The 27,411-nt window shown below is 36.4% G+C and overlaps 1 protein-coding gene across 3 annotated transcripts in view; it reads left to right on the top strand.

Annotated features, from left to right (window-relative positions):
- The first annotated feature begins 7,677 nt into the window (after nucleotides 1–7,677).
- The window catches only part of LOC114476829 (C-terminal-binding protein 2-like), an 82,076-nt gene continuing 62,342 nt past the window's right edge, over nucleotides 7,678–27,411 (top strand). The window contains exon 1 of one of the 3 annotated variants that reach the window (XM_028468787.1): nucleotides 7,678–7,982. The gene's annotated coding sequence lies outside the window, so the exon portion shown is untranslated. Of the gene's footprint in view, nucleotides 8,015–27,411 lie in introns of all 3 variants that reach the window. The other 2 variants (XM_028468784.1, XM_028468785.1) reach the window with 2 other exon arrangements.

Raw genomic sequence — 27,411 nt, 5'->3', positions numbered from 1 at the left:
GAAAAACTGTTTTGCTTGACCTAAATTTCAGTCTTAAATACATCGTTTTAGTGAAACTCTGTGGTTGTGTTTATTCAAGTACGGTAATTTTGTTTACCCTTTACTAAAAACACACAAAATAAAACATAACATTTCTGCAGGTGCCCCAAATTTACATACTGTAAGCGCACCCTGTGGGGGTCATAATTTCTAAGTGGGCGGGGCCTTGTAATTTGAGACCACTGGAATGGGCGTGGCTTCCTAAATGATTTGAATATTTTCTAAATATTAAATCGACACATTTAAATTTGCATTTAACATTTAGATTTAGCATAAAATATTTTTTTTTTTTTACATACAACCAAATTACTTAAAACTTGATGTTTAATCAAAATATTTGTCTTTGATGTGAGGTAAATTAGCCAAAAGTGAAGAAAGTGAGTTATATAATAGCTATGTTGTTTTTTTGTAACTCGAAACAAACATGTTTTACATTTTCTTCCAGTATTCTAATAAAAAAAAGAAAGAGCACAACAATAGACACACAATGCACCAATTGGTTAATTTATTGCACACAAATGTAAAAACACAGTAATTGTATAAACATTTTTAAAAATTAAAATACACAGACACAAAAACATAAAACAAACACAAAACCATAAAAGACAAAACAGAGAAGGCAAGGCTGCAAAGGAGAAATGACTTATTAAATGTGTGATCATCAAAGTATGGGTATAGAATGAGAATTTAGAGCAACAAAGGCTTTCATGTTGTATAATAACATGGTTCAAAAGGTTACTATGCAGCATAATTACCAAATGACAAGTGGTTGAAATCTTTGGTTCTGGTTTGAAAACTTGTTATGGCATGCTATGATTAATTTATCAAGATAAACTAAAGACGAGTTAATATGAAGCTGCTGTTTATGAGATTAGATAGGTGAAAGAAATACAGCCTTTTTATTTATTTTAATCACAAAAATAACCCAAATCCTAAAAGACTCTTTTGAATCTATTTTAGAAAATTCCACACAGATTACTTTTATTTTGCTGGAAGTGTCTTTTATGCTCTGAGCAGCCAACTGCTGGGTGTCACCTGGCACCTCTGTCTACTGTACTGATAAAGCTGGCAATTGTTGATATGGATGATTATTTATGTTTTTTCTTAACATAACATACTATAATCAAATGTCCAATAGTTCCTATTTACCCATAATAAAAATATATTCAGGTCAACTTTCTCAAAACCTATTTTTTGGACCAAACATCTGACTTCAACTTAATCTGAATCTAACAATAACACAAACAAGTACGTAAGCAAAGAGACAAATCAGATATAAATAACTGGGACACTCAGATTAACATAAAAAATAAAAAAACAGTTTGACCAAAATGTACAAATCTAAATCATTAACAATGAAGAATAATTCTATTTTAAATATTAAACTTCCTACACAAAATAACAACTCGTATACAGTACATATACCTAATAAATCAAATAAACAGACACAATAGACACCTAAATGATAAATTATAATAATGAATAAATCAATAATCTTGAACATTATTTGTGTTGCTTGTAAATGTCATCTTTAACTAACTATAATAACTGATTGTTTGATATGTAAATGCAAAACATCTTCTAATTAGAAAATACTGTTAGACATTTTTTAAATCTATATAATTTGTGTACATCTTTATTTTTGATGAGCTCATGTTTGACCCTGACAATCACAAATGTCTTCGTATCATATATAACAAAAGAAGACACATGTCCCTGCCATGTGCCAGCCAAGGGAGGAGAAACACTAGATAACAAATTAGAATAAAAATGCTGAGAAAACTACGTTCCAGGCCCAGGGGTGAGCCGACCCTGATGCCCATAGCTGTGTTTTAGATGAGTGCCTTCTCCTATTGACTTCATATTGTTGTTGATTCATTTTCTGTTCATCTGTAATAAATTGATTGAATGATTCAGCAAAGCAAAACCTCTTACTATGTCTCTCTGTATACAATCTCAGGTACTGAATACGAGAGTATCTCAAAACTCTAACACTATCTCATTTCCACAGAGGACTAGATAACGTCCTAGAACACTCCAGGAGTTTGCTCAGAAGAGATAAGAGTCAGCCTCAATTCCACCCCTCACATCCCATTTCATTTGGCTAGTGTATTTCGTATCTTGTGTATATTCCCACTGTTCATGTAATAATGTGTTTAGAGTGTGTGAGTTACAGCTGTGTGTGTGTGTGCGTGTGTGTTTGTGGTCCATCAGCTTGGCAACGCCGTGAAGGCACTTGCCTCCAAAGACCAGACCTATCTTTGCTCCAAATCACATTTCTGCGTGTATTTTTCGACCCTCCAACCCAGTTTGCATGCTAATGTGTGTGTAGGTGGTGAGAATAATTACATTAGGCTGGTCGTAAACAAAGACCTGCAAGCAGCAGTCGGTTCTAGTATCCCACCAGAGAGAAACAGGGCAGGAATAAATATCGTTTTTACAAGGTTGGACAAATATATCAACAGTTATATTGTATTTTTAACAGTTGTAGCTGCATTTCAATGACTAGGAATGTGTATACGGTCTTGCGGCATATTTCATGATAGAGAAAAAAAAGTGTGCACATGCAGGATTGGACATATACACACATTCATAGCTTCAAACTAGCGTGCCCTGGATTAACTTGTGTAAAACATTACCGAGTGTTTCATCACTGCTTGGGATGCTCCACCTCTTACTTTAACACAATCTGCTTCTTTGGATGATTAGAATGTGACAACAACGCGATCCCTAGGTCACTTGGATTGTTAATTACAGAGGAAAACATGACTATGAAATGTGTTTGGAATAATCAAATTATTTGCCCTGTTTTTAAATGCAAACATTGCTGAGAACAGAAAAGGCTTCGATTTGAGCCCACAACCTTAAATCTCCATAAATAACTTGTCCTGCTCATTTCATATAATCGTCAAATATGGGAAATTGAAGCCAGAAAGCTGTTTGTAAAAGAAAAACCTGAAATGGCTGATTAAATCTAATGAAATTAGCCTTTTTAAGCGCAGTTACGTATAAGCATTTAAGGGATTGTGCAGTTTGTCAGTCTCAATTCTACTAAGTCATCATATGAGTTTGGTTATTTGTGCTTTATGCACAGCCATAAAAAGTACATGAAGAAGATGGAAGCAGAAAGATTCACAGCAGGGACACACACGGGTCGAGTGTTTTCACTATTTTCTACCAAAGGAGTAACGCCGGCTCATTTGTATTCAGAGTCGCAAGCATAAGACAATGACGGTATTTCAGAGACCATTAAAGGTTGTTTAATCTATAGGAGCAACCTTGATGCTGAGGAATGTAGATGTGATGCGGTCAGAGTAATAATTATGTGGCCAACACTTGAAATACAATCTGCAATAAATCTAGTGTTCAGGCGTTTGTGTGTGCAGTAAATGTGCTACATAGAGCCTAACAATCTGATGTTATTATTTAATGCAAATGAAACTCCCAAGAGATCCTTGTTATTACAATACTCCATATAGAGTGTGTTGTAAACTGTTCAATCGCCAATTGAACACAATCTCCACTTTGTGTCTGTAGATAATGATTGATCCCTGGTTGTGATATTACTGTATGATAATACTTGCTTTTAAGGGTTTGATGGGTATAGCAATGTATAGAAATGTGGTTCTATGTACAATATTGGTGAAAACTTCACCTTTATGAATATAAATATTACTGTTTTCATATGTATACTGTAATATTACCTTGTATATGGGTAGTGTATAATGTGTTTGTATGTAACGCTTCAAGATGACTATTGTAACGTGTGCTATATGAATAAAGTTGAATTGAATTGAATGTGTGTATATATGTATGCATAGGTGAATATCTGTATATATACAGTATGTATGAGTGCAAATACTGTATGTGTATGTATATATAAGTATATGTTAAGGTTTTGTTTATTGTCTAAATAAATGAAACCTTAACATATATTTGAAAAAAGAAGACAAAATGAACTTACTGGAGTTTTTTTTTAAATATATAAGTAGCTCTTAGATAAATTGGTTATACTGGTTATAAGAGGGGTAGGATTAAACACGTCAGACGTCTTCCTACTCCATTTTTGAACGTGTAAATGTTTTATTGAAATCTTTGTGTTTTTGACTTGTTTTGAAAATTACCTTGTTTTATTGACATTCCTTTTATTTTACAAGTATTGTTTTTGTTTTTACCTTTTCAAAAATAAATAAATCAAATCAAAGCAAGTGCTGAAAGAGAGAAAATGTGGTTACCCTTGGGCATTAACATAAGAAAGCTGTGGATACAAACAGTGTTTGGCAATCACATTACTAAAGGTAGGGATTTTGTGAATGAAGTTGGAGTTGTTATTATTTTCTATTTTATTTCAACAACGCAACAAACCGAGTAAGGCATGGGCTGTGCAATAAGTGGATTTACGTGTAAGAAACTGATTCAAGGTTGCAGTGAAATTTTCTTTTGAACACGATAACGGAAGCGGCATAAGAATCACCCGCCTTTAAAGATTAACATAACCCTTGCAGGTGTTATTGTAACCCTGTGACTAAGTCAAGACTTAAGCAGGTGCAGAACAGTTCTCCCTTTCTGCGAGTTACAGCTATGAGTCCCTCAAGTTTAGTAGCACAATCATGAGCCTCCCATTCACTCTCTGGAGAAGAAGAAATGCTTTGCATTTTAAAAAGGTCAAACACTCAGATCTCTGCCAGGAGGAACTGAGGGAAGAAATAATGTCTCTGCAGAAAATATGCAGTCGCACACTACTGATCTACTTAAACACTTTACAGTGAATAAACCAGGCGTGTGTTCTCGCTGACATCTACTAATGACTGGATGGAGACAAAAGCAAATAATGAGATGATTTAAACCGTAAAAGGGTGAAAATGTTAATATTTCACAAGGCTGCATTGATTTAGCAACTATAGATTTTATGTGAGCAGTAAAAAAAATAAAATAAATGAAAGCCAATGAAGTGAGTTGTTATTCCTCTAGTTTCTTATTGATCTTTAGTTTCCTTTTCAATGCTGAGCAGGAAAGACTTTTTACTTCTGCCTATTTAGCTACATTTTCTTTCAAGTGATGTGCAGTAAACACAACAGTTTGTGTGTATTCTTGATTTTCTATACAGTGTGTACCCTGTGGGGTTTGTGCGCTGATTGCAGGAAGTTTACGTGAATTTTTTTTAATCCATTTCTAATTATATGTACAATATCCAAGTTAAAAGAGCTTGTTTCTGATAAGGTACAGGTGAACTGTGAAATTCTCTCAGAATTAAAAGTTAAATGTATATTTAAAACATTTTATTTATTCAAAACTAAGAGCAGTTTTTACAATAAATATTAGTAAGATTATGTATGTTCATATATTTAAAACAATAGTAATAATTATTATCTGATTTTAATTAGCATTGTTAATTTACACTGTTGTAGCCTATCCCTATTTGTCCTGTCTAAATGATCCCTGCCAATACCAACATATGCTTCCAGTAGTGTCCCTTGTTGGCTGGTGTTGGTCTTGGAGTGTTTGGGTTAATGCCCAGGACTCAGAATGTGCCAGAGAGGAAGAAAAGAAAGAAAAAAAAACACATGACCACAGGAAAAGATGCTCTCCAGACAGAGCCAAGAGCCCCCAGACCTGGGACCACACACACAGCCCTCACCACCATACAAAAGCTGCATAAAAAAATATGTAAATTATTTATCAGCTTGATTAGATTCTCTTTGTGTTTGTGAAAATCTAATTTCAAGCATTACAAAGAAGTGTGAGAAAAAGATTCTTTAGGTGATATCCATGGTCTGAGGCTCATACCACTTCATCCATCCATCCATATATCTATCTATCTATCTATCTATCTATCTATCTATCTATCTATCTATCTATCTATCTATCTATCTATCTATCTATCTATCTATCTATCTATCTATCTATCTATCTATCTATCTATCTATCTATCTATCCATCCATCCATCCATCCATCCATCCATCCATCCATCCATCCATCCATCCATCTATCTATCTATCTATCTATGAAGGATGGGGGGGAAAAAAAATCATTTTTATTTTGTCAGATCTCCATTAGCTGCAGTGACCCAACAGTACAGTGAACAAATGGCACATCAATTGTCCACCAAATTATCATATAATGTACAATACACAAATACATTATTTAATGGTCGGTCTATACATAGCAGTTAAAACATTTTATTTATTCAAAACTAAGAGCAGTTTTTACAATAAATATTAGTAGTAAGAGTATGTACGTTCATATATTTAAAACAATAGTAATAATTATTATCTGATTTTAATTAGCATTGTTAACTTTTCTTCACTTTGATAGATTGATTGATGTCTATTTCAAACACGTAAAATGACAACAGAACAATAGTTTAAAAAAACTAAAAATTAAGAAATTACAACAGCCGAAGTAGACCATATTGATTTGATCCACAAACACTCAAACCTCTCAATTTACATGTGCAAAAAATAGTTTATGTGTGTTTTGTAAGATATTTCCATGAAGAAATAAATTATGTGGAAAAAGTTAAAAATAGTTCAAATGTATTTAAAGTTACAATATATATGATATGTGATTACAGAATCTCTCCTGGTCCTGGTCACACTGCCCTAAGCAGGCCAGACACCATTGTACACTGATAACATTTGCCAAGGTCTCTTCTCAGAGACTCTGTCATTGTTATGCTTAGCACTATCAGCAGCATACAAAACCCTGAGAGCACAGAACAACTACAGATTCATTAGGACGTTTATTTGATCCCCATCAACTTCATCAGTGTGTATTTTTTTTTTAAATAAATTAATGTTATGCACAGTACATTCATGTTTCTCAGTAACAGTACAAATGTAAGTGTGTCAAACATGACATATTGAACAACAGCAATATTATAAGGAAAAAAAAAAATAGAATAAAGATGCATTGTATAAGGTAGATCAGTCTAGGTTAAAGAGGTTTCGAAATTTTAATATTTAAATAAATAATGTGTGTGAATGTGTGGATAGACTTCTCATTATCGATTAATTTGATGGATTCTGTGTAATATTTACACTCAATGCTGAATGCTGTAAAGTGTGGGTTAGTTTTCTGGAGTTTAGATTAATGAATGTGGAATTTATCAAGCAAAATAATCAGATTTGATCAGGGTTTGATGTAGTTTTTTTTTGTTTTTACATAACAAAATAATGTCTTTCAAATTAATAATTAAAAATTCTTCCACATCCTTCCAGAACAGTCCAATTACTGGATATTCGCTACTTAACTCTGCAAACATTGAAATGTAAGAATTAGTGGGATTATTTATGATTCTATTGCATTTGTTTTATCCTGTTTGGCTAAAAGTCATTTATTTTGGAAAGTGAGCGATCTAGAAACATTTACCTCTTACTGTATAAGTAGCATCTTATATGTCTATTAGTACTATTTATCACTTCTAATATCTATCCCATTGACAGTGTGTGTGTGTGTGTGTGTGTGTGTGTGTGTGTGTGTGTGTGTGTGTGTGTGTGTGTGTGTGTGTGTGTGTGTGTGTGTGTGTGTGTGTGTGTGTGTGTGTGTGTGTGTGTGTGTGGAGAAGCAGCAAAGGCTCCGCCTCAGTCAAAAAAAAAAAAAAAAAAAAAAAAAAAAAAAAGGCGAGCGGAGGAAAAAGGGAAAAGCAAACTGATACACACCTCTCCACTGTGGCAGGAGGGAAGTGTGTATGAAGCGTGTAAGTAAACAGCGGGGATCAGCAGGCAGCCACGCCGACAGCAGCGCTGCCTTCCCCGGCTAGAGCAGACAGCAGCCACCGCTCCGCTGCCCCGGAGGTTACCCCGTCAGGATTTGAAGTTTTTGATGTTAATCTTAAAGGTGGACCATGATCCAAACCCGTGATAACAGGCGCATTTGAAATGCGTAGCCTGCGGTGCTGTTTGTGGAGACGACGTGTGAAGTCAGTGAGCACCCAGCGGAGGTAGGACTGACGGATTGTTGCAGAGAAAAAAGGTTGTGTAAACATGATCTTTGTGGAATCTGTAGTTTGAGAGGGAGGGGGGTGGGGGGTGGGGGGAGAAATCGTCCGTCCATGTGTCCCTGCGCCATCAGCAGCAGAGTGGGGGGGTGAAGGGTGGGGGCAGGCTGGCATCACCAGGCTCCACTTCATACTCAGTCTGATATGAGATTATTATAGGGCTGTTGTAATGTAAACAGGTAATGATCATATTTAACAGATATGGGTCCTGTTTCGCACATATGATGATGATGATGATGATGATGACATGTGGACATGATCAGAGTTTGGTGAAGTTTGGGGGGTATTTTGCAATAGTTCATAAAAACACATTTGTAAATCAGATTGGACCCCTCTCCTATTGTCGTGCATCACACTCCCTTGTCACACTGACATAATCTGACATGTAGAAGATGTCTATACATCCTTAGTAGATTTAAAATGGAAAACTCTGTACTCTCTTTTCAAAATGTTACTGCACTTGGAGGATCTGGCAAAAGAAAAAAAGAAAAAAGAAGAAAAAATAGAAGGAGAAAAAAGCCTTAAGTAGAGAAGGAGGAGGAGGAAGAAGAGGAGGAGGAAGAGGGCGGCTCCATTGTCCAGCCATTGAAAGGGTGGGGATGGAAGCAGTATGCAGATGTGCTGCTGCTGGCAAGGGACATCTGCTCAACCCCCAGTGGGCATTGTCACAACTTCTTCTTCCAGCGTGCACAGAGAAGGGCCTTTTGTTGATAATAATTATGCACGAAACCATCGCGTCCTGCCTTGCACTCTTCCACTTTTCAAATGCTACATCTTAGTGGAACATTTCACTATCTGAAGAGGCTTTGAACAGAGTATCTCTGTTTGTAAGATGGTGTAACAAAAACCAAGGCTTGGGTTTGGAGCTACTTTTCTTCTCCATCGTCCATATTCGCTCCCACCTGCATCTGCCACCACTTGTCCGCTTTACTCGCAATGCCTTCTAGGGCTGCGCGATATGGACCAAAACTCATATCTCAATATTTTTTCTCAACATGGTGATATACGCTATAAATCTTGATTTTTTTTAATCTCACTAAAGTCTTACTAGAAAGACATTTCTGGGTTAAATTGGCTGATGAAAAATGCCACACATTTATAAACAAACAGTGGTGCCAATTTAGTGTTTTTGTCCTGTAGGGGTAGTTTAGGGGAAGCTGTAGCTTAGGACGCACTCTGAAATCCAACTAACTTTGCTTTTATGCTGTTCTTCTGAGAAGTGGTGAATGCATGAACTCATAAAACAAGTGTTTTAATGCAAAATATGCTATAATACATATATATATCTCAGAATTAGGACACTTTGACTGTACTCTACGAATGATATTTAATACTATGATGTAATTTGTATTGTGTAAATGTATACATAAAAACAAGTAAGAAAAAAAAAATATTTATATATCTCGATATAGTTGATATTGTAATTTTCTACATCGCCAAAAGAGAAAACTCAATATATTTTGAATCTCGATATATTGCCCAGCCCTAATGCCTTCTAGGGTTAAACTTCCTCACCCTGCATGTTTTCCAGACTTGAAAGTTAACCTCCCTTCACCAAACAATCAACAATGTCCAAGGCAATTCCTGTCAAAGTATAAAAATACCAGAAAAAGTCCCTGCTTTGATATTTATGGTATACATATTAAAGGAACAAAGGAAGAATCAGTCAGAAACAAGCACTGGCTGCCTGTTTTTTTTTCTTTCTTTTAGGTCACGAAATCAAAGCTATTACTTGTGGTTTAATCATATCCTCAGAGCCTTAATATTCCATTTAACACAGTCATTTAGACGCAAGATGAAAAAAAAAAGAAAATAGCTCTTGAGAACTCTTGAGAATTTCCCAGAAATGACTGGGAAAACTGACAGCTTCTAAAAGTTCCCATAGGTTTGGCTTGGAGGGGATTTCACTGTCATGTGGTTTTGTTATGCATTGTGGAGAGAGGGTAATGGCTGTGAAATTATTCTGTGCTTTCTGCAAGAGGCTGGGAATGTAAAGCCACAGAGAAGCTTCGATATTATACTTACTGTGAATGAATGCAGTAATCTGATCATAAATAATGATTCATTCGGCCTTGGTTTTTATCCCCTCATTGTTTTGCAATCTAAATGTTCAATGTAGTTACACATATATTAAAGGAGGGCTGAGTGCATTAGTTAGCTCAGTGTTAAGAGTATTTAAAACGCTCCACGTATCTTTTGCACCTGTTTGCCACTTGTTTGAACACGCTCTGTTGTTTCAGTGGCTCACATTGAGATTGTTGTTGAAGATAGATTTGGGAGATTGGATGTTTGACTTCACCAAACAGCAGCAGGTGTCTGATCCCCCCCGCTGATAGGACTTGTTTGCGCAGTGTTCTTTAAAGACAACAGGCGCTGTGATTTCAGAGAGGAATATACTGTATGTGCTCTTCCATCGTCAATGGTTTGATACATAACGTCCAAATAGACATAGTTTGTTGGGCAGCCAAGTTCACTTTTATACAATTATAAATGTTTTTTTCTGGCATTTGCTTCTTTGCTTTTTCGAGTTTGCCAATTTCAAATGATGCGTTTAGCTCCTATAGCTCCGCAACCGTGGCCACATGCATGAAAAACCAACAAATGAGTGTGCGTCTAAAAATGTAAAAACTGTAAACACACGTCCTCATTTGTAGCTACAGATTAACAGGAAGCGAGTAACTAAACAAACAGCTTGTTCTATTAATAATTGAAATGAGACCGACGGAGAATTATTCCATTATGTTTCTTTGGAATGTAAAGTTTAATTAGCGGCTTAGATTTACAAATATGATCACTGAAGTCGTATATTTGTAAGATGCGGAAACAAAATAGCGATTATATAGGATTTCAATGTGTGTAAGGTCTCATTTAAATAGAACAAATTGTACAAAAACATGCTGGCATTTGTACAAAATTACTTTTCTCTGGGAATGGTTACTGTATGCTAAAGCGTGTGTGGGCACAGTATGTTGTGGGTTCATAAAGGAACATTTCTCTAAATTATTAACTCATTATAAGGCCCTTGGCAGCAGTAGTGGAACAGTGGAAGATGTTTACTGTTCTCTGCATTTATGATCATGGGAGTTTGCGCGCTCCACTTGGCTGTTTAATAGCCTCCCACCTGGTGTAAAACCATCACACTGTGGATTCTCTCGTCCTCCTTAATGACTGGCTTCTTTGACTCGCTGGAAGTCCTAATTGCTCTCGACTGCATGTGTGGACTCTTTGCCAGAGTTAGGATGGAGAGGATGAAGGGGAGTGTAGAGATCTCAGTGGGAAGTGATCCACACTCTATCCGACATGTGAAGAATGTGCATTGGTGCAGTTGGGAATAACAAAAAAAAAAAACTTCTGCCACTTTTCCTTCCCGCCTTCACTTGGCATCGCTGGACCTTTTAAACACCTGCCAATAACTTTCATGCACTCCACAAAAAAAAAAAAGATTAGAAATAAATAATGGCACTGTTTTGTTACTTTTCTTTTTTTTTTTTTTTCTAGGAACCATTAGAGCCAAAGCACCATCTGCACACAGCAGGCTATGCTGACTGTCTGCTCCTCTCCCGAGGGCTACAAAAAAATCTATCTGTGAGCTTTGTTTTAAAAATGACTGATGCTCCTCAGCTGGTTGTCAACGTTGACAGCTAATAACATCCTCCTGTTTGATAAGGCTTGAACGAGTCAAAAAGAAGAGACAGAAACTAATGAAGACAGACACAAATTGAAGACAAATAGAAAGGGAGATACCAGTATTTTCAGATTCCTGGAGACACGTTAATTGTTTTTTTTATTTTTTCCTTTCTCTATTTTGCCTTCTTTAGCCGCGTTTCCATTACCCTTGGAAATGCGCAAAATCTAAATAGCGCAATAAAAACTGGTAGTGGAAACTTGAGTTGAGTGAAAAAGCACTCAAATATCGCTAAAAAGTTTTCACGCTTTCACGAGGAGGAATTTCAGATGTTTCGTTATTGAAATGTGTCGCAAAAGCACCATAGAAACACTTTTTCGTGACGTACCTGGTCACATGACCACTGCTCTCCGACAAAACATGGATGGTTTCTTTCTTTGTGTTCGTTTGGCTCCAGCTGACGTATACACTTATGTCAGGCGGATCCATCCTGCTGATGTTAGGCATGCTGTAAACTGAGAGACATGTCTAAAATGCTGAAGGGTGGGCTTCTGACTAGTGGAGAGATGGCTGTTTGTTTGCCATTCTGCTGAGCACTACTTCACAGGGAAACTTTTTTTTCTGTCAAATATGCTGACGGTGAGAAAGGGAAGAAGGAAAAGCGATGGGTTGTGGTTTTTTGGGAGTCATTCATGGGCACACGATGCTTTGACAATTGTGGCTCTGCGACATTGACATTTGGACATGGTTTACGGGAGGGGGCGGGGGCAGAAAAGAGTTCAAGCTTGATTTTTTTCTTTCAGCTCCCTTTAACGAAACAAGCAGTGTTGCCACAACTTACAATTCTGAGAGACAGCAGTCATTGAACCCACCAGCCACCATGAATATTCATGGTGGGACTTGCTTTTCTTCTCCGCCCTCTGAGCTGTGTTTTTCTTCTTACCCGGGGACCTGTCGTGTTATGTTTGATTGGCCCTGACATTTGAAAAGGTCCTTGAATTTGAAAAAAAAAGAAGGAAAGTTGTTTATGACAACTGAAGAACTCTCCTTGCAGCGGGGGTAAAAATGGCATTTTGAAAGGAGCACAGCGTCTGCATATTTAAATGCTAATGGCACTGTGAATGTGCGAGCTAATATGATGTTTCAATCTGTTGCAGTGCAGTCCATACACTTTCAGACAGCCTGAGTGATAATTCAAACCACATCTGAAGGTGCCAAAAGTCCTTTTATTAACTGATTATGTGAAATTCGGCTTTATGAAAGACCTCACTCTGGGGCAGCAATGAGATCACCTCAACACACAATCTTTAAAGGGAAAAGGCTTATACTAAAAAACAAAAAAACTAATGGGGGGGAAAGCTAATTTCAGACATCTGTAATGTATTAGCACAATGATGATGTTGCAGGTAAACTGTAACAGCTTGTTTTACACACGTGTTGGGGCTTTTAAGTAAGAGAGGGACTCTCAGACCTAACAGAGGTTTTTAGGTCGGCGCCCTGCGGTGAGCCATCAGGTTCTCGTTTTCCTCATAAACAGCAGTCAACCATAACAGGCACAGATCTGCTGCACACACACACCAGTATTTCTTTCTCTTACATTTACATTTTTAGGATTTGAATCACATTAATATAAAAGCTGATCATGCTTTTTGATAGAAATGTTGACCTAATCTGTCTAATATCACCCCAGATGCAATATAATCTACAAAATGATTATTTTTAATTAAAAAAATTACCAAAATCAAGAAATGTATGGCTTTGCAAATCATTAACCCGTCTGGCAAGTATAAGTTTTTAAAAAATGATTTGGATCACTTCAACCATGGAAATTTAAATCTGTATATAACTAGTATATTCTTTTAATTATGCAGACTTCATTGTTAAATTGAAAATTCCAAGTTTTTTTTTCTAACTTTTCTTATTGCAAATGGGACCCCCTGCAGTACCTATACCTCCTTAAAGTGGGCAGTGGCCCCGTGATCTGGAATAATCTCTTATTTGTAGAGAAAGCACTAAAACTGTACTAAAACGTGTTGTGATTCTGCATGTTTCCTAGGTAGCTGGATTGAAAGCCATTGTCATTAAATGATCCATCAGGTGTGACTGAACCATGTAATGCGATATGAGAGAACTGATGAAAATAATACATCATATTGTATTTACCACCATGCAGTGTGGTGTACTGTATTTTTCTTCTAAATTAACCTCCACAAAGGGCGACGCTACTGACACTGAACAGATGAAATAGCTTTTGGTCTACAAACAAAAAAGAAAAAGATGAACCTTGATGTCAGATGTTTTGCAATAAATGAATGAGGGCTTTTCTCAGATTTCATGTATTTGCCTTGTCTGTTCATTCATGGTATCAAAAATGAAATTATTCTGATCAGGCAGTGAACTCTTGGAAATCACCTGGAACTTTTCACCATTGTCAGTCACACGACATTCCCGCTTTTCAACAACTTTTCTTGTGTTGCAACATCTGATTTTCCAATCTTTATGACGTTTTTGTTGATTCACTCTTTAAACTCTTTTTTTTTAATCCACATTTCTTATTTTATTGTCATTGTTTTAAAGTCTTCATATTAAGGATGGGCGATAGTGACAACAAAATGTATCCCGATAATTTCTAGTATTTATCATGATAAGGATAAAATCACGATAAAGAAAAACTATAAATAAAAAAATCACAACTTAGCGTAAACAGGTTCCTTACAAACACAAATAAATCTGAATAAATCAAAACTAGACACATTTAAAAAGGCTACAATAACTGCTGACTCAAACAGCTCATGAGCTAATATTTTATGGAATATATTTGTGCATGTGGATTACTACTAGTGTTATTGTATGTAGTTGATTTATTTCCTCACTTGAAATAAATTTATTAAAAAAAAAAGCACATTGAAACCACTTCAGAAGTGTTTTTACTGCTGATGAAATATATTTAAAAAATATTGTGTTTCACAAATTGGGATGAATGAATAGTGACATTAGTTATTATGTTAAAATTTATTTCACACAAGTGTTAAATCTGACCATAAACAAATTGGTGGCTCTCTGTGGTAAGACGTGTATTTTTACTTGGTCTATTATTCCTTATTTAGAGTGGTTAGCGTTAGCACTTAGCTCAGTCTGTGTGTCGGTGGGTTAGCTTAGCATAGTTAGCTTTAGTTGAATTTCCAGTTCATAATCGTTGCTACAGGTTCATCTCTGTCCCCGTGTTTGTGAAACTTTGGGTGGATCTGACGGAGGAACTTGAATCGGTTCCCTTTGTTGGACGGTTGTCTGGTTTTAACCAAGTAGCGGTCCATGATGTACTGCAGTATAGTAGCTTCTGGTAGCCGAGACAAACACCTGCCAGACACACAGGGGCGGTGGCAGAGCTTCCGTAAACAACGTTCCGCTCCAGAGAATAATAAGTTGTTGACAACAAACGGGGCAGTTTTGGCTTTTTTTGGGGGGGGGGCATTCTTGGCTAAATTGAGGGACAAGTGGCCCGTGGCCCTCGCTAATTGTCGACATGGAAATTTATCGTTTATATTGTGGGATGACATATTCTTACCGGTGAAAATGTTTTTGACGATAAATCATAAACGATAAAATATCGCACATTCCTACTTCAAATACTAAACGCTTGGATAACAGAACCGAGCCTTCATGTCTATTTTAAAAATGGCTTGGGCATTTCTATTATCTCTACTATTCACACAACACACCTCCTATGCATCTAACAGCCACTTTGTCTGTGTATAAATGCTGGCAGGAGTTCACAAAAAGCAGAATCTGGCAAATATCCATGAAACCATATGACCCTGAACTAACACTTCCAGGAGAGAGGCTGATCTCTTCTGTCTGGTACAGATACAGGACCTAAAGGATGACTATTGGTGCAAAGCAACAACAGCAGGTACACACAGATGCTTAGAGAATGTCACACAATAGCAGTGATCTACTTGTTGCTAAACAGGGAAAGCTGTCATCTCGTGTCGCATCGCTCACGTGTGCTGAAAAGCGTCCTATTAAATCAGCTCGTAGCTTGCAGTTATGGAGCGGTTGACAGTACTTCACTGTAGCTTTATCACCTTCACTGTCTCTGTTGTGAATATTGATATTACCAATGTTTTGGTGAGCCTGAGGCTAAATCTTTGATTCTTTTGTTTCTAAGGAGCTCAGTGGGATGGCAGGCGTTTTAACTCGTCAGCTTGTTCCTACAGAGACTTTGTTTGATTTTCACCCGCGTGGAGATGTTTGATTCCTGGTCCTGAACAAAAAAAGATTTACTGTGGGTTAATGTTTCACCGAGGCTGAGAGGAGCCACAAACTCTCAGTCCCTCCCACTCAGTCCTCAGTGAATATCTCCCTGGGGGAGTGTGTGTGTGTGTGTGCGCGCGCGGTTGGAAATAAGTAGCTTTAGCGACTGCTCTTTGAAAGCACTGTACACATTGATGCTGCAGCAGCTTTTCCTTTTCTGCACAATGCATTCAAGCAGAAACCCACCTGTGTGTGTGTGTGTGTGTGTGTGTGTGTGTGTGTGTGTGTGTGTGTGTGTGTGTGTGTGTGTGTGTGTGTGTGTTGAAAACAGGCATTTACTGAATAGCACTATGTTCTTAGAATACAAGGCCCACGCTACTTTTTATTCATCTCGCCATCACAGACATCTCGTGAACTAGTGCACACTTTTCTGATAATTAACTTCGGTGCCATCAAGAGGAGACAGGGGGAATGCATTAGTCCAATGGCAGAGCTACAGTTCATTGGGATTGCCTTGTCAAGGATTTTGCTGATGCATTAGTTTGTGTTTTACCTCCAGCTATTCTGGCCTCAATGTTTTAGAAAAAAATGACACAGACGAATCTGAAATATAAGGATATGCAGTCAGTGTAGAAAAGTTATAAGTAAGGGGTTTTAAAGTATGAAAGGAAATATCACATTACTTAATCATTTCAGATGATGCATCCACAGACACTGAGTCTCCACACGTGATTAAAGTGAGATTTTTAAACTGTGTGTTTAAAAGTAAAAAACGAATTAATTGAAAAATAGCGTTGTGCTCTTTTCGATTTGGGGCTAAAGGAATTTTTCTTATATGCATAAAACGCCACAAACAATGTGCTTGCTCATAAACCATTACAACCAAAATCCGATTGGTTAAAAATCATGTGTAATTAGAGCTGGGCAAAAAATCGATTTAATTGATTAATCAAATTCGAGTTTATTTATTTATTTATTTATTTATTTATTTATTTATTTTCCCCACCACAGTTTTTCTGACTTTTTTGCGTTCTGATGTGAGCCAGCCCCCTCTTTGTTTACATTTACAGTTTGCATATTCTTTTTTTAATTGTAGTGTTATATGTTATAGAATATGTAGTTATCTGATTTCTTAATCAGAAAATTTAAGCTACTGTGAAGTTGCTGTTGCACTTTTGCTCAAACTTGGGTTAAAGCTTGAAATAGTTGAATGACAGAGCCTCATTTACTTTTTATTTTGGGATTGTTCTATGCATTTTAAGGACAATCACAGCAATAAAGTTGCACTTTTGACACTATATCTGATGTCTTCAGTCATTTTAAAGTGCATTAAAAAAACAAAAAAAACAAAAATCGAATCGAAAGTGGATTTTTTTTAAGGCAAAATCGTCCAGCCCTATGTGTAATGTAACATTAGGCTGCTGAGTTACAAAGGAAAGTTATTGAACTGCGAATAAATCAATAAGAACAGTTTTAAGATGTGGCACACATATTTTGTTTAGCATCTGATTGATTTATAATTAGTTTTATAGATGTGGATGTAATTACTTTTAGTTGAAGAATTGGCTTGGATTTTATCTGACTTTTATTGTAAAGCTTGTATACAACTTTCTGATGAATATACAAAATTTTAAATTTACAAGATGTAGTAAATATAGTATTTTATTAATTTAGTAATGACGTAATTTTTTTAAAAAATTGAAATAAGTGCTTTTCCATCTTGGTACTGGTAGTGTAATGTTGTATTTGAGAGGTTGGGGGGGGGGAAATAAAATAAAAAGGTTTAAAGTTTTTAAAGTTAAATATAAAGCTAAAGTTAAAAGTTTTTGAAACTGTTTAGAGCCTAACGGGAAACCAGGTACTTGCAAAATGAAAATACCAAGGCCTGATTTCAAAAAGTGAATCATCGCACTATTGTAAAGCTTTGCTGTAATCAATGCCATGACATTATTTACTTTTTTCCCCAATATGTTTTTCTATCCTTCCGCAAAAACCAAAACTTTAGCATTAACTTTGATTCAATTTAATGTTAATGTTTAGTTGTTTTTTTAGTCTCAGCTAAAGTCTTCAATATTTTACCTTAGATAACGTAGTTATTGTTCCATGTTTCACCTGGTAGGCTAGTCCACATACAGTATTTCTCCCCCTCAGCTAAACTTAATCTCTCACCTCGCTCTTAGATTGTTTTTTTCCCTTCACTGCTAAACTCGAATATCCGTTGTGCTCCTTAATCCGTCGGTGCCCTTGTCTTATGTCGTTCTTTTTTACCACTTCTCCTTGCGTTCAATCACAGGTGGCTACAGTGCGTGTTGGGCTGGCTTTTCTTTTTCGCTGGATCTCTGTTTCTTCTTCACTTCGGGTTCTTCTTTAGAGTACCAGCTGCTGTCCTTGGACCAGGAAGCTTCACAGTGTCATAACCTGACAGATGCAGGCAAACAGACCCTGAAGGCAAAAAGAAAAGATACATACAGTAGAAAAACACACACACACACACGCACACCAGGGTTGGGGTCATTTATAACTGCAATTGTGTAATTATGTCATAATAATGACAATTATGGTGTAATAATTAGTATTTTAATTGTAATTTTAAAAAAAGCCTGTGGCAGTTGTAATTTTAATTGAATTGTAATTGAGTTTAGATAATTGGCTTTTGAAATTGTAATTGCCAAAAAAATTCTATAGGCAAATTGTGTAAGTGATAATTAATCACTTTTTATGGTGCATTTACAATTGTAATTAAAAAAATATGAGGCAGTTGAAATTGTAATTGAGTTTAGATAATGGACTTTGAAATAGTCAATTGCCAAGAAAATTCCATAAAAACCTGTCAATTTGTGTAAATGGGTTAGAGTTGGGATATAATTGTATTTAATTTTGGACAATACAATTTTACATAATAACAATAGTGTGATTATAACTGATGTTTAGTACAAAGAGTTTATAGCTATTGCTAAATTCCAACTCTTGTCCCTAGTTGGGCTTAGCATAAGACGTTATAAACAATGTACTGGAATTGAAAGGTAAAGAAGCTAAAACCACACAATACACACACATACAATCATCACAACAAGGCAAGGCAAATTTATTTGTATAGCGTATTTCATACACAAGGCAACTCACTGTGCTTTACATGATTTACAACAGGCCTATAAATGACAAGCATACATGTTAGACCAAAGTACATACTACGTGAGATCATTAGTAAAGCACTTTGATCTCATTTGGGCTGTTTTAAAGTGCTATATAAATAAAAGTTAGTAAAATTGAGAATGTAATTGTAATTGACTTTCAGTGGGAAAATAATAATTGTAAATGTAAAAAAAATGTTGGTCACCGTAATCATGATTGAACATGGATAATTGAAAACGTAATTATGATTACAAAATGTAATTGACCTCAACCCTGAGTCGCACACACACACCTGATTAATTGACCTCATTAAAGGTAAGTTGTTATTTAGAAACAAAGCCTGAAATGAGACGATAAAAAGTCATAACTAGGACGGAACGATTATGGCCAAAATGATAATCATGATTATTTTTGATCAATATTTTAATCACAATTATTCATCAAAGTAGGAAACATTTTTTTATTGCACTGCTTTTAAACACACAATATGTGCAAAATGAAGCTTAAAAATGTAATTATAATAAAAAAAATTATCATAAAAAAATTAACCAAAGAATTTAAAATTTACCAAAGACTAACTAAATAAACACACCATTACAAAGTGCACATTTTAAATGTAAATATTGCCGACGATCAGGTTAATTTAATCGTGGCAACCAAAATTGTGATCAAGATTAAAATTTGATTAATTGTGCAGCACTAGTCATAACTTGGGGTTATTAAAAAAAAAAGTCAGATAAAGCCTGACAAATGTTGTTTCATTAAGTGGTTAGGGGTATTTTATCCTGACCAATATCTCATACCTCATTTTCCCTCTTCCTTTGCTTTCCTCTGTGGAGGCAGGACACACACACACACACACACACACACACACACACACCTTGGCCAGAGTTCCCAGCCAGCATGTCTGTGTTTTTGGGTGTCTGTCTATACACGTGTGTCTTTGTCTGTGTGGGTGTGCCCATGATGTGTGGGCAGCAGTGTGGAGCGGTGTTCTCACAGCCCAGCTGAGACTGACAGATGGATTCATTTCACACACCGACAGAAAGGCGGGGTACGGAAACCAGGGTGTGACTAATAGTCGTGGTGCTGCTGCTGTTGTTGGTATTAATGTAGGTCAGTGGAGCTCTAGCTCATGGAGACTTGGCCTCTGGGGCTAACTTGACCTTTCCGTAACCCCATTTACCCCCCCCCCGTGCATCACTAACTTGCCTTGGTATATAGTTTACTGTCGTAAAGAGCCTTGACATGATGATTTATTACCTTGCGGTGTTGGGCCTGTAACTTTAGGCCTTATGTAACTACAGCATAGAATCAGTCCAGTTGAGTCACATCAGTAAATACAGGTTAATGGGGTTTATTATCAGTACATATTAAAGTAACATTATTATTGGTTTTTTTCCTAATATGTCTGACAGAATGAAGGTTAATACTTATTTTTAACACCTTTGTTAAACTCCAATAGTTTGGTCTTTGTTCAACTGGAGAAAACTGTTGGAATATTCTCTTTGATAAGAGAGTGTAACGGGGTTTATTAAATCATCTGCAGTTATTGTAATTGTTCTTATTCTGTTATAAAAACTGAACATAAAGAACAAACAGAAGAAGCTTTCGGGTGAAACCTTGGGGAACCCAAAGTGTTTTTCCTCTTTAAGCTCACATTTTCATTACCTATTGACAGAAATAAGTTGCCATCTCCTCAGTTGGATTTGGGCAATTTTAGTAGTATCTTAAGAATGTTCTGGTTACTGTAAATGTTCATTTATAAAACATGTGAGAGCTAAATAGTCCTCATTTTTGAAGCCAAACTCACAAATTCTGTTTTCACAATATACAAACTCCAAACCCAATGTAATTGTGACACTCAATGAACATTAATAATACAATTCTATCATGAAACATACAGTATGTTTAACGTATGTAATTTTTTTTTTTTTTTTTTTGTATCCATCATTTGCGTCTTTTACTTTAGTGTATTATTTTTAATACCTAATTAAATTAAATTCTCATAAATTAGTTTCATTGGTGATTCTAATTAAATGCTCCTGAATTGATATTGTCTCAAATGTATTATATAACGATGAACTTTAACTAAAACTTTACCTAGCCAGAATTTTTTTTTAAAGATTTACTGACAACTGTGAGATAATGGAGAAGTTTCTCATTAAAACTACTGTTCAAATATCTTTATCAAGGAATGTCAGGTCTGTTGACCTAAAAATTAGCGGTGTCCTGATCCGATATTGATATCGGTCCGATATCAGCCAGAAAACGAATATCGGATTTTATCGGACTGCATCTAAAAAAACCGATATAAGCTCTCCATTACATTTTCTGCTCCAGCACTTCTATTCATAGGTGACTGTGGTTCACACTCCAACAAAGTAACTTACCGTACTATTGTTGACTATTGTTCGTTGTTTGAGTAACATCACTTGATCAAGCCTTTTCTAAAATTCCACACTACAAAATAAGCAATACAAGTATGTATGATTCGTGCTGATATCGTATCGGATCAATATCGGAAGTGAAAAAGTTATATCGGGACATCCCTACTAAAAATATGTATTTTTCATCACCAATGATTGGAGATTGGTAATAGAATTCCGGGGATGGTGGAGAGACTTTTGAAGCTAGAGAAGTCAAATGCAGAGATCTGTTATATAGAAACCTAATCTGGGAATGTCAAAAGGATCAAGAGGATTTTCGACTTTGTATATCTTCCATGTCTGTTTGGTTTATGGGATAAAGTTGGTTTCATTTTCTTCAAACTGGATTTTCAAAACACTTAAACCACAACTAATTTGTGTGCATTGATTCCTTTTAAATGTGTAGTGAAAGTGAAACACATTTAATGTTTTTTCCACCGAGACCTTTTACAAATTTGATGACCCTGAGAGCTTCTCTGAAATCCTTGTTCCAGAGAAAGAACAAATCGGTTTGAGTTTTAAAACACAATTATGTCAACGTGTTAATTATCCGATATTCCAAGTGAAGCTTTACATAAGAAATCCTCTTTGACTAGATTATATTTTAGCATCAAGGTTGAGTTAGCTTACGAACGGCAAATTTAAGCATATTCTCAATACGAACATTAGCAACCCTGTCATGAACTCATCTCTGATTTTAATTTGCAGCTCGATTGCTATTGCAGTAGTTGCATATGTATCGGGTGCAGAGTAGCTAATAGGTAGAAAAAGACAGATCATCAATTTCAACCATTAAAACTAATGCTAGCTAACCTCAACATCAACACAGAAATACATTGGTGTGTACGTGTGTGTGTGTAATGGCACTGAAACCAACCAGACATGATTTGTAATTTATCATTGCAATTATAAACTACACAGAGAGTAAATGGCCATATTAATGTTTGATCACAGTGGCATGTAAAAAGAAGGTGTTTGTGTGTACTTGTTTCTGTCACATTTCCTCACTTTTCACTGAAGACCCAGCAGCAGACTGTTTTTTTTTTTTTTTTTTTTTTTTTCTGAATCTGCTCCATGTTTGTCATGCTTGGAGTATCTTCACAAATCCTAAATTTTCATCTGAAATGAGATTCTGGCATCTTCATTTTTCAATCAGCTCTTGGTTGAATGGGTTTTAAAGAGACTGGCTCTGTTCCAAATCTCTTTTTGAAAAATCTTTTTTAAGCCAGGGGTTTGAAGGGACGGCACACTGATGCACAATTATTCTAAAGCTGAAATTATAATTGCTTTTTTGTCACTCATCTTTGCCCTTTCTTTGGGGTTTCTAATATTTCATAGAAAAATGGTTTTAGTGCTTGACTTTGAAAATACTTAAAACACCTGCAAACACAAGGGAAAACATTTTCAGTCTATGAAACTCTAGTATCGACCTGAGCTGAATGACAATGATGTCTGTTTCTGACTATTGGCTTTTTCATAGTGAGATGTTACTTATGGAAAAGAAAGGTGCTGAAGAGCTTTGAAAGACAGTGAGACATCTCATGTTAGCTTTGCTGTCTGTGGACTAAAGAGGTCTGTAATTTGAGCTAGTGTTGAGTACTTCAGTGACGATCAAGGTTACAATCACCTCGAAACTAGCAATCGCACAAAAAGATAATTGGACTGTTTCTGTCACAATTTTCCCCCTTTCCAACCAAGGGTGGCAAACGCCAGATTGTTTTATGTCTTTTTATTATACCATAAGACTGTCTGAGGTGTGTTGAGAGTGACTTTGTTTTATAATCTGCTCCAAAACAAAAGTGAAAGACTCACGACCCTGTGATTTGTGATGTCGGACAGAATGTAACCATTCAAAAGCAAAATGACTGAGAAAACCGTAATGCTGCATTTCAGACTACTCAGAACTCGGCACGCATTTCCGAGTTAAAAGTTGTTGAAATATCTCAAACATAGTGGACCGCGGTCCACTATAACATTTGATTTTTTTTTTCCAACATTGCCGAAGTAGGAGCTCCAACTTCAGGTGGCGTTCCAAGTCACTTTTTCAAGTAGGAGGTAGGAAAATTCAGAGTTTCAAGTTGCTTGGAATGCAGCATTAGATCACATTGTTAGGCATAGAAGAGTTTCGATCATACTCAGAGTTTTTTTAATCTTCATGTTTGGGGTCAGTAACTGCTTAAGCGAATAAATAGATCTTTTTAGACCTGTCAGTGACTTTGAGGCTAATTATTTTTGCTTTAGGAACACCTCAACATTGGTTTCCTTCTATAAAACAACTAAAACAACACTGAAACTGGACTTTTGATGGCAAATGTATTATTATTTTGCTTTCTAAGTCATAGTTGTATGGTTTCCTTATAACTTACAACTGCGGCTCCCCCGCCTTTGGAATGCCCTCCCAGACCACCCTGGCCCCGCAGACGGTGAACGCATTTAAGAAAGGACTTAAAACTCAGTTTTTACACAAGCCTATTTTAACTGCTAATGCTTGTTTTTAGTCCTGTCTTTTTAATATATGTTGTGTTATATTGTTTTTATTTTGTCGTCCAATGTAGCACTTTGAGATTTGGTGTCAAATGTAATACAAATAACATTTATTATTATTATTATTATTATTATTATTATTATTATTATTGTTATATACGTCAATGGCAGTGACGGAATGTTAAACCAGAATGTACTTGCCATTTTAGATTGACTATGCTGTGGCTTTTTCACCTTGGGCTTCAGTCGGGATCAACCAAATCCTAAAAACACTGGTACAACAAACAAGCTAAATTACTTGACGCAAAAAGGGAATTGCAAGGCGTAACATTCCTGTGGAGTCCCAGGACTAGGATTAAACTTTATTGGTTCCATTAAAGGTGATGACTTTAAAACTGATAATGCTGTCCTAACTTAGAAGGTTAGATTTTCAACTCCTCTCAAACACAAGTGGCTCAACCAATTGAGTGTGGAGCCATTGCTTCACTCATGGTGCAATATTTTTCTCCCTGTTATGGCAAAGGACAACAGCATGTCTGTATACAGAGATTTGTATTGGGACACTGAAATGTTGAATTAGTCATTTTGGTTTTCATATTAAATCTGGTCCTGTAGGGCTTAAAATCCATTTGGTTTGAGATGTCATCTTGCTCCAACAAAGTTGTTTTGATGAATTACCATAACACATCTCTGCAGAAAACCTGGTAAATATCTCTCCTTGAAATGCTGCAAGATTTGCCGCCCTCCAGGACCATATGATTGTGTTTTATGGCTGGTTCTCATCCATAATTAATCCCTGGTCTTTGAAAGAAATTAGGAAATGCTGCGTTGTTGTTTTCAGTTGAAGTTTAGTAAAAGGACACTGGTAAATAAATACTGTAACTAGAAAGCATTCAGAGAGTGTAGACCTCTATCACGTCATAGCAGTCCCCCATATTGCATTCTCACATAAATGTTACATAAATCAAGGAAAGTGTATCCATAGTGGTGGTTTTCTTCCAGACCCGGATGAAACTTGGTGAGCTGATAGAGGACCCAACTCTACATGTCTGAGTCAGATTTCATGAAGATTGGTAAATTACAAACCCAGATATGAAGTTGTTTAATTTCGCTAATGATACAAGATTTTTTCGGTTGTTAAATCTGGTCAAAATTCGGGATATTGATCCAGAACATCCCCAAAATCTAATCACATGTCCTTTTTCCCATTTTGGATATTTCCTGAAAATGTAATTAAAATCTGTCCATTAGTTTTTAGAATGTTCACAGACAAATAAATAAACACTCACAATAACCTAACCTCATTTGTAAAAACATATCATTGGTTCTAGGAGAATTGGTACATCAGTGCTATAGGTCACTTCTAACGGAACAAGAAAAGTGAAGCAATAAAATAATCATTTGCACCACATTTTGTTGTGTATGAAGCTGCAAAGCCTCGCAATAGTCCGGGTGCTAATGCTGCTATCTCCTGAAACATGGGCACCACAGACCTGAAAAAGGAACTGGCTGTGTCAGATGAATCTGATTTTGTTATTATAAGTATATTGAGCACTATAGGATAAACTATGGAAAATAGGCAGATGATGTATGATGCTGGTGTGATCCAGGGTGACTTTGAAGAGAAACGGTGTCATATCTGACAAACTCACTCATGTCAGTTCTGTGTGCTGCTATTTATCAGCTCGTAGAGACGTCCATCACTGAAATGGTCCGAGGTCAGTATCGTCAAATTATGAGTCGGTAAAGTGGAGTAGACAGATTTATCACTGAAATATATGTCAGGGTGAGTATAAGAGGTTTTGGTCTGATTGGTAGTGTTTGTCACTTCATGTGTGTGTGAATCAACTAATATATTTGTAGCTTTAAACCTGTGAGGAAATACACTACCATGCTTTTACATGGTAGTGTCATGAATATTTAGATTACCCCGATACTGACAGCGAAGATTTAACGTCAGATTAAAAATCATTAGATGCAAAGACAGCTGAAAGAAAGACGACTATAAGCAAAAGCCAGTAGGTAGCACTATGAGCTACCATGGACATTAATGTCCCCATAATGCGTTTCCCAGATGACTTCAAGAATAGACATTATTACAAAATCGTGCATTAGCAGAAGTCAGCAGTTAGCAGAGCTGTAGTCTCATTTCATTTAGAGCTGAGAGGAGAGGAAAGATGCAGCGAAGGAGGTAAAGGAAAGGTAAAAATGGCCAAATGGTTCTGAGAAAAAGGCAACGTGAAGGAGAAATGGCAAATAAAAAGGACGGTGTATGCCAGAGGTTGACAGCACATTCAATGGGAGGTACAAAGGGAAACACAGGCTCAGATGGACTTGGGCTATCAGGATGATGATGGAGAGTGGAAATGGTTGAGCCGTAATTGTCAGTGACCAGTGTAGTTAGATGGAGAAGAAGGAGGAGGCTGGCAGGGAGGAGAAAAGTGTAAATCAACAGTCCGAGTGACAGCTTTACGTGCCCCTCAGAGCCCCAACTATCCGATTAATGAGAGCTGAGAAACCTCAACTCCCCTCCCCTCACTGCCTCTTCTTTTTCTGCTACCTTGCACTTTCAGCAACATAAATCATAGACTCTTAAGCAGTCACTTTAGATAGCTGCTACACAATTCTTCCGCAAATGTTGACTGCAGGGTATCCCTGTCCTTCGGCACACTGCATTAATGAGATTTAAAGCAGCTTGCGACTAGAAAACGCTCTCTACTTGTCTTGGATGAAACCAAATTTGTCCTACTGTTGACAACAAGGAAATTTGCAATCTTGAGCTGGCCGATATGAATCTCTTATTAGTTTCTCTCATGTAAATGCTCAATTTAATCTAACCAAGAAACAACAGGGACAATGTTTGGGCTTATGTACGAAAAAAGATATTTTACGATCAGCACATTGAGGACTTTATGGATAAAAAGCACCTTCACCTCCACCTTACTATTACTACCCTACTTAATATGCTTTATAGAGGCAGTGTCACTAACTGTTGAATTAAAAATCAAGTACAAGATAAAGGTTTTCTTTGTTTCTTCTTGAGTTTCTGGCAGCTTTTACATGCATAAAACTTCCTTCAACAAAGTTTGGTTTTAAGATGATGGAAAAATGAACTCCAAAGACTGACGGACAGATTTGTTTCTGAGGAGACAAAGTGTCTTTCTGCTTGTGATTTTTCTCTGGAAGGTGTCAGATTTGAGCAGCGCTGTATGCATTCATAACCATTGGGAGTGATGCAACAGCTGCAACAATGCAATGCAACTCCTGGCAAAGCACTCAGACTTGATTTATGGCATCTGATAAAGATTTTTAATTCTGTTTGTGTCTCTGTGAAAAGCTGCCCAACGCAGCTGGTGTGTACATCTGGCACATTTCACAACCGCTACTGTCAGCTCTTAACTTTCAACAGTCCTCAATACTGTGCTTTCAATCTGTCCACTGTTATGTA

This window comes from Gouania willdenowi, chromosome 15, assembly GCF_900634775.1.
Source record: "Gouania willdenowi chromosome 15, fGouWil2.1, whole genome shotgun sequence".
NCBI lineage: Eukaryota > Metazoa > Chordata > Actinopteri > Blenniiformes > Gobiesocidae > Gouania > Gouania willdenowi.
This window is presented reverse-complemented; position numbering and strand designations above follow the sequence as displayed.